Genomic DNA, 9,294 nt, shown 5'->3' with positions numbered 1-9,294 from the left:
TTCCTTAACTGAACCCTCTGAAAACTAAGCATTTTCTGTGTGATATTTACAGCCCTAACCCATACATAAACAAATGGTGATCTCACTATTATCTTACTAATATCAGTTCCGCTAGGAAAAACAGTACAATATAACACAAGATAAAATACTATAACATAGAGAACTAGGGATAGTGCAGTGTTTCCCAAACTCGGTCCTCGGAGTGCATGTTTTGGTTTTTGCCCTAACACTACACTACACTATTCAAACAATCAACTAATCATCAAGCTTTGATTATTTGAATCAGCTGTGTAGTGTTAGGGCAAAACCAAAACATGCACCCCTTGGGGTCCCGAGGACCGAGTTCGGGAAACACTGGGATAGTAGTAACACATTCCACCATTCTCCAGTCGAGGGCAAACATCTGGTCGCTAAGTTGGTAAGTGCAGGTAGCCTTACAGAGAGCTGAACATGTCTAATAGATTTGGCTCAAAGTGCATGAAAGTCATTCCACCTGCTCAGTGAGGCTGCGACTGATTGGTCCTGTACCGTCCACCTGGCCAGGTCTGTACAAATCACCGTACAGAGGGACAATGTTCTGCACCACTGCACAGAGTGAAAATCTCTCACACTCTTCTCTCTGTCTCTCTCTCTCTCTCTCTCTCTCTCTCTCTCTCTCTCTCTCTCTCTCTCTCTCTCTCTCTCTCTGTTGTCTCTCTCTCTCTCTCCATCTCACAATTGCCTGGGACAATTACTGACCACACAAAATGACAATGGAATCAATTTCTCATTTTCATCCCAAAGCATTGAAAATTGGTCTCTCTGTTCACAGGTTATAGGTGGGATGGGCGCAGTGGTCTAAGGCACTGCATCTCAGTGCTTGAGGCGTCACTACAGACCCCCTGGCTCGATTCCAGGCTGTATCACAACCGGCCGTGATTGGGAGTCCCATAGGGCGGCGCACAATTGGCCCAGCGTCGTCCGGGTTTGGCCGGTGTAGGCCGTCATTGTAAATAAGAACTTGTTCTTAACTGACTTGCCAAGTTAAATAAAGGTAAAATAAAAAAAATAAAAAAATGTGTCAGAATATAAAAACTGAAAAAGATCATACAAAGAAGCACCAGCTGTACTGTTGATAGATGTGTCAAATCCACTAGAAACAAGCAGAAAGTAATGAGTATCTGTCATATTAAATCATTTATTTATGAGGTTTATTGAACATTAAAATTATGGGTTGGAGTGCCAGCCACCACACCACTACTATCAACATGTACAGTTGAAGTCGGAAGTTTACATACACTTAGGTTGGAGTCATTAAAACTCGTTTTTCAACCACTCCACACATTTCTTGTTAACAAACTAGAGTTTTGCAAGTCAGTTAGGACATCTACTTTGTGCATGACACAAGTAATTTTTCCAACAATTGTTTACAGACAGATTATTTCACTTATAATTCACTGTATCACAATTCCAGTGGGTCAGAAGTTTACATACACTAAGTTGACTGTGCCTTTAAACAGCTTGGAAAATTCCAGAAAATGATGTCATGGCTTTAGAAGCTTCTGATAGGCTAATTGACATCATTTGAGTCAATTGGAGGTGTACCTGTGGATGTATTTCAAGGCCTACCTTCAAACTCAGTGCCTCTTTGCGTGACATCATGGAAAAATCAAAAGAAATCAGCCAAGACCTCAGAAAAAAAATGGTGGGCCTCCACAAGTCTGGTTCATCCAGCAATTTCCAAACGCCTGAAGGTACCACGTTCATCTGTACAAACAATAGTACGCAAGTATAAACACCATGGGACCACGCAGCCATAATACCACTCAGGAAGGAGATGCATTCTGTCTCCTAGAGATTAACGTACTTTGGTGCGAAAAGTGCAAATCAATCCCAGAACAACAGCAAAGGACCTTGTGAAGATGCTGGAGGAAACAGGTACAAAAGTATCTATATCCACAGTAAAACGAGTCCTATATCGACATAACCTGAAAGGCCGCTCAGCAAGGAAGAAGCCACTGCTCCAAAACCGCCATAAAAAAGCCAGACTACGGTTTGCAACTGCACATGGGGACAAAGATCGTACTTTTTGGGGAAATGTCCTCTGGTCTGATGAAACAAAAATAGAACTGTTTGGCCATAATGACCATCATTATGTTTGGAGGAAAAAGGGGGTTCTTGTAAGCCGAAGAACACCATCCCAACCGTGAAGCACGGGGGTGCCAGCATCATGCTGTGGGGGTGCTTTGCTGCAGGAGGGACTGGTGCACTTCACAAAATAGATGGCATCATGAGGAAGGAACATTATGTGGATATACTGAATCAACATCTCAAGACATCAGTCAGGAAGTTAAAGCTTTGTCGCAAATTGGTCTTCCAAATGGACAATGACCCCAAGCATACTTCCAAAGTTGTGGCAAAATGGCTTAAGGACAACAAAGTCAAGGTACTGGAATGGCCATCACAAAGCCCTGACCTCAATCATATAGAACATTTGTGGGCAGAACTGAAAATGTGTGTGCGAGCAAGGAGGCCTACAAACCTGACTCAGTTACACCTGCTCTGTCAGGAGGAATGGGCCAAAATTCACCCAACTTATTGTGGGAAGCTTGTGGAAGGCTACCCGAAACGTTTGACCCAAGTTAAACAATTTAAAGGCAACGCTACCAAATACTAATTGAGTGTATGCAAACTTCTGACCCACTGGGAATGTGCTGAAAGAAATAAAAGCTGAAATAAATCATTCTCTCTACTATTATTCTGACATTTCACATTCTTAAAATAAAGTGGTGATCCTAACTGACCTAAGACAGGACATTTTTACTAGGATTAAATGTCAGGAATTGTGAAAAACTGAGTTTAAATGTATTTGGCTAAGGTGTATGTAAACTTCCGACTTCAACTGTATGTATGAATATAATGATTTTTTTCAAACCATTGACATTGTTATGGACAACCTAGGTGGTATTTTCTAGCCTTGGTGCCAGTCTGTTTCTGCTCTCTTGCTAACTCCTTATGGAATTGTCTTGCCAAATGTTTAGCTTAACAATGACATTGACAATGGTCAAAAGCACAAACAGATCTGGGACCAGGCTAGGTATTTTCTAAGCTACAGTACAATATACAGTATTTCTGTTGATGAAAAATGATCTCTGCATCTAATGGTTACAGAGTTGGTGGTTGTACTGGTTTCTACTGGTTACAGAGCTGGTGGTTCTACTGGTTTCTACTGGTTACAGAGTTGGTGGTTCTACTGGTTTCTACTGGTTACAGAGTTGGTGGTTCTACTGGTTTCTACTAGTTACAGAGTTGGTGGTTCTACTGGTTTCTACTAGTTACAGAGTTGGTGGTTCTACTGGTTTTACTAGTTACAGAGCTGGTGGTTCTACTGGTTTCTACTAGTTACAGAGCTGGTGGTTCTACTGGTTTCTACTGGTTACATAGCTGGTGGTTCTACTGGTTTCTACTAGTTACAGAGCTGGTGGTTCTACTGGTTTCTACTAGTTACAGAGCTGGTGGTTCTGCTGGTTTCTACTGGTTACATAGCTGGTGGTTCTACTGGTTTCTACTAGTTACAGGGCTGTCCTTCACGTGGTGTGGGTATCTACCGTGAACCTATAGTGTGGTCTCTGCTGAAGTTATGACCTGGAGGGGTAATGGAGGTTAATTATGCGCATATGATGTTCAGTTCACCACCATATAAAGAATAAACTGTTGATAGATGGTCTTGTGTGGCCTATGCACCACCTCACAATTAACAGTTATACTGTACCTGTTGTAGAGCAATGTTTGGGAAGCTTCTCTGAAAATATAGTTTATCAAGCTACCAATTATTTCACACTGGAAAAATTTGAACTACACTAAATCTACCCTTAAGAAACAGAGTTTGTTTAACTAAAGTTACATTGAAAAAGTAGTACACTGATCAAAACTACCTCTTCTGAATCAGATGTTTTGTATTTGTGTTTTTATTTATTAAGGATCCACATTAGTTCCTGCCAAGGCAGCAGCTACTCTTCCTAGGGTCCAGCAACATTAAGGCAGTTATATCCAATTTAAAATATTCCATGACATTACATTTCATAACACTTTTCACAACACATTAAGTATGTTCCCTCAGGCCACTACTCTACTATCACATAGATATAATACAAAATCCATGTGTACGTGTGTGTAGAGTGAGTATCTTATCATGTGTATGTGTGTCTGTGCCTGTGTGTGTGTCTCTTCACAGTCCCGCTGTTCCATAAGGTGTATTTTTATGTTTTTTAAATCTGATTCTACTGCTTGCATCAGTTACCTGATGTGGAATAGGGTTTGTATTTGTATTTGTATTGTATTTATTATGGATCCCCTACTCTTCCTGGGGTCCAGCAAATTAAGGCAGTTTATACAATTTTAAAAACATTACAATACATTCTGGACTTGGGGATAATATAGCAGGGGGTGTAAAGCCATAACACATACATTTTTCCATCAGCAGACTATGATTGATAAATTCAAAAACCGCACTGAAGTCTAACAAAACAGCTCCCACAATCCTTTTATCATCAATTTCTCTCAGCTAATCATCAGTAATTTGTGTAAGTGCTGTGCTTGTTGAATGTCCTTCCCTATAAGCGTGCTGAAAGTCTGTTGTCAATTTGTTTACAGTAAAATAGCATTGTATCTGGTCAAACACAATTTTTTCCAAATGTTTACTAAAGGTTGGTAACAGGCTGATTGGTCGGCTATTTGAGCCAGTAAAGGGGGCTTTACTATTCTTAGGTAGCGGAATGACTTTTGCTTCCCTCCAGGCCTGAGGGCACACACTATCTAGTAGGCTTAGATTGAAGATATGGCAAATAGGAGTGGCAATATCGTCCGCTATTAGCCTCAGTAATTTTCCATCCAAGTTGTCAGACCCCGGTGGCTTGTCATTGTTGATAGACAACAATCATTTTTTATTTTCACCTCTTCCACACTCACTTTACGGAATTCAAAATTACAATGCTTGTCTTTCATAATTTGATCAGTTATACTTGGATGTGTAGTGTCAGCGTTTGTTGCTGGCATGTCATGCCTAAATTTGCTAATCTTGCCAATGAAAAATAAGTGTAGTGAGATCTTTGTGACAGCCATAAGTGAGTGCATTGGGTTAGCCCAGTGGTCAGGGAGAGAATAAAATAGGGCATAGTTATTTTGCTAATAATTTTATGTTTTTATTTTTTTGCAAAACATTTTTATGGTTAGTTCCAGTAGTTAGCTACACCATTACATGGCCAAAAAAAACTAATTAACTACTGAAAACACTTGACTATACTCCAGAAATGCAGTTAAATTACTAGTTGAATTACATGTAGTGGAACTACTCACCAACACTGTTGTAGAGTTCAGCATGGCTTGATCAGATCCCCTTAAATCAAAGCCATGATAATCTCATCAAATTAAAGCCCTTGCAGTACTCAGATGCCAGTTACAAAACTTCTTCATAGACGTTTGAACAGTTTATGCTATCTCAGTTCTTTAAAGCTTTTTTTTCAGCATCTGCTCTCTCAGTTCCACTAACATACTTAACCCTGGTGGCATTATGGTTAAACACAAACACATTATCATCCAAAGATATACACTTACTGACACAACGACATAGGCCTACTACTGTAGGCCTACACAAAGGCATCCATTCCATTTACCAATCAAATTGTCCATATCTGTTATAATCAGACTCTCCAAAAGATGGCACTACCCCCCTCTATTCCTGTTGTTTAGAAGATTTGTTTAGAAGGTTGTAACACAGCATGAAAGGCAGCTTGAAATTACTTTGAGTTCAGTTTATTGTGGCATTTTATCAACGGCTGTGTGATTGAATTAAGTCACTCACCTTATTCTTAGACGGATGGTAATCTATTGCTGGATACATTTGTGATAAAACAGACTATTTTTCTTCATCATCTTTAGTCAATGTGCACATGGACTCTGGTGGAATTATAAAGAATATCTCTTGGAGTCTTAGCAGGTTTGTCTGTAGGATGTGAAGTGATCTATAGGTCAGAATCGCTTAATGAGAGGTGAGGAGACTCACAAACAGACAGACGGCAGAGGTACAGGCCAAAGTATTGATCCAGTGGTATTTAACATTTCATGTAAAATCCTCACTGGTGCTTCTGTGCCAGGGTGCTTCCATCTAGAGGTCTGCACGGGACCGATTTCTTCATCACGCTCCTACGTTCGGATCCGCATCATTTCATGTCGTACGGCTTTCTGTCTGAATCCCACCCGCTACCGCAAGAACTGGTCCCAAACCCAACCGCAGTGCCGCAATGTTATTTTTAGGCAAATGTGAGGCAGCTCACTTGCCAGCCATGGTCCCAGCAATTTTGCGCCCTATAGGCAATATCAAATGCGCAAAATTAACTTAAGAAATAGGTTAAATTACCTAAGATTCTCACATTGCCCATTATATTAGACTATCTGTATTACTGGGACATAAAAGACTGTGAAAAAACACCAGCAAATCAGCTCCAAGTGATTTTAATTTAGGAAATCTTTTCCAAAGTATTCCAACTCATATAGAGAGATATATATGTGATCTATACAAACGTAAGCAAGGTTTGAAATTATAACGTTTTAGTCAAATATTATATAGGTTTGGGCTACTTGTGGTCAATTTGCAGTCTACAAATTATTTGTAATTATGTTCCGGCTCCCTGACCATCCACTTAAAATCTGCCCGCGGCTCCTCGCCCATGTAGGCGGCCTACTCTATTTCAATGAGACCACTCATACTTGGCGCACTTGAACTCACACGCTCAACTAGGAAAGAGGCTACTGAAGTTGAAGCAGCAAATTCTGAGTGTGTGAATAATGCGAAAAATATGTGCTTTTAATACAATAGGTAGGCTAACGCATACAAAGCAGAAAGACAACCGTTTCCAACAAAAATATTTTCATCCCAAAGTCGTCTGTCTGACCGCCTGCTCTCGCCCGCAGCATGAAAAATGCAGACCTCGCCGCAATGATCTCTGTCGGGACCTGCAGGTCCCGCGGGCATTCCGCGGAATGCAGCCCTCTACTTCCATCCTTCCCATCGAAACAACAGAGAACAAACGTGATCCTCAACAGGGCTCCATAAGCCATGAGCCTCGCAAAGCCTGTTACAGACAAATAGTGAACGCTTGTTTTGACCACAACAACAATAGCAGCTCCCTTCCTCCTTTCTTGTCAAGGTTATGAGCTTCTGCAAGACCCTGTAATATAGAGAAGTAACATCCTGGCTTCGTGAACGATTCTGGCAACACCCACCAATTGGTGGAGAATGCTCCTGGATACATCCAGATCATTCTGCTTGGTGGAGGGGCGGATATTGTTGATGCAGAGGTCAATGTGTTCTGAACCCAGACACAAACATCTATAGAGAGATGTATAAGGAGAGAGAGAGAGAGAGAGAGAGAGAGAGAGAGATGTACAGATGTAGGATCTTAATTTGACCTATATTGTCACAGCAAAATAATCCTGCAGCAACAGGATTTGAACGTTCAGTCAATAATGTTGCTTGAGCGATAGTTAGGCTATCAGCTGGCCAAAAATGAAAAGTGCAATACTGTTAATATAACTGTGTCCTAGTGTGGGTTTTCAGTGAATTTATGTAAACCACAAAGCTCATCTGAAAATTCTAAGCAACAAAAGAGGGATCAAATTAAGATCCTACACCTGTAGACAGAGATAACGGGAGACAGATGGGTGGGCAGTGGTGTGGCGGGCAAGGGGAGACTGGAATAAGACTTCCAAAAGTGCCTTTAATATTGCACTCCGAAAAAGTTCCATCCTAAAGCTGACAGCCTGGCTGAAGACGTCCCTACTACACATACATGCATCTTCAGCTTCTACTTTTCTTACTGATAAGAAGTCAGTCATTCATTCCTGTCAGTTACTCAAGTAAAGCAGTCTCTATTACTGTGAATGGCTCAGTAATAGTCACATGCCTATGCATCACCATAACCGCATGACATTATCAATGACAGTAAAACTACATGACCTCAGTCACCACAGTGACTCTGACCACAGTGATTCTACAGTCAATCTTTAGTGCTCTCTGCATTGTTAATGATGTCCTGTCTACTCTTCAATATGAACTCACCCATAGTCACAATATGTGTCATCCTATTCCCTGTAACATAAGTTAAATATCATGTGGCTGTCCATGGTACTGATTCCGCTGTGTGTGTGTGTGTGTGTGTGTGTGTGTGCGTATGCGTGTGCATGCCTGCTTGCATGCGTTTGAGTGCGTAAGTAGAAAAAACATGCTGACTCACCCTACTTGTAGAGAAACGCCAATGCCGTCCTCCTCTCTTTCATGTTGACGAAACGGTCTATGAATCTGTCAAACAGTACATGCTTTTAGTTTTTGTTATCCTATGCTTCCTGGCTAAAATGCTTGCTCGCTAGCCTAACTTCCTTACATGGGCAACGATGAGCTAGCTAGTTAACATTAGCCTACCACATCTAGCTACATATTGGACTTCCATCCTCTCAGGCCAGAGGCACAATGTATGAATTTATGATTGGATCAGAATCACCATTATAATCATTGGCCAATAAAGAGAATTAAGTAAAACCAATCTGAGACACCCTCTCCAAGGATGACAACTTGAATGTGGGACCTCCAAGGTTTACAGCTATGCTTTTGGAACATTTCAGACATTCAAAAGAGAGTTTACCGTAGATCCCCCTAGGATCACTGTGCAGCATTAGGTTTGAATTTCTTAACCATAGTTAGTGGATGTAAAGTCCAAATCCCTTTCTCCATCCATGGCTAATTAAGGAAAGTGCCAATTTTAGCTAGCTAGCTAGCCACCAGAGGACAACAACACAACAAGATGCAACAATTCAAGTTTTTTTTGTGTCAATGGGGTTTGGCTTTTGATGTGATTGGTGTGAAGCCAAATCCAAATTTCCAAATGCTTCCCTTGACACTTTTTTGGGGGGTGACCCAGGACCATTCACAGTTGAGCTCACTCAGTTTAGCTCAACGCTGATTGGCTGTTATTGTATCATTTATTTCATAAAGGGAGACCAAATGCTCGATGGCTTCCCTTGCATTCAATGCTACGGGCAGCAACAATATCATACTATTTTTGACCAGACAGCATCAGGGCTACACATAAACAGACAGGGGGGCGCTGTTTTGCTCTCTTGGATGCTTTCTCCGTTGAGATTCAGTACATTCAGCCTCTTCGGAATTGAAGGAAAATTATGAAACACAGAGAGAGATGAAAGATAACAATTATTGCTTTAAAAATATATATTTTTCAATTTATGGGGCAAGCCTGGCTTCCC

The sequence above is a fragment of the Coregonus clupeaformis genome, chromosome 8, assembly GCF_020615455.1.
Source record: "Coregonus clupeaformis isolate EN_2021a chromosome 8, ASM2061545v1, whole genome shotgun sequence".
NCBI classification, from domain to species: Eukaryota; Metazoa; Chordata; class Actinopteri; order Salmoniformes; family Salmonidae; genus Coregonus; species Coregonus clupeaformis.
Note: the sequence above shows the minus strand (reverse complement) of the source record.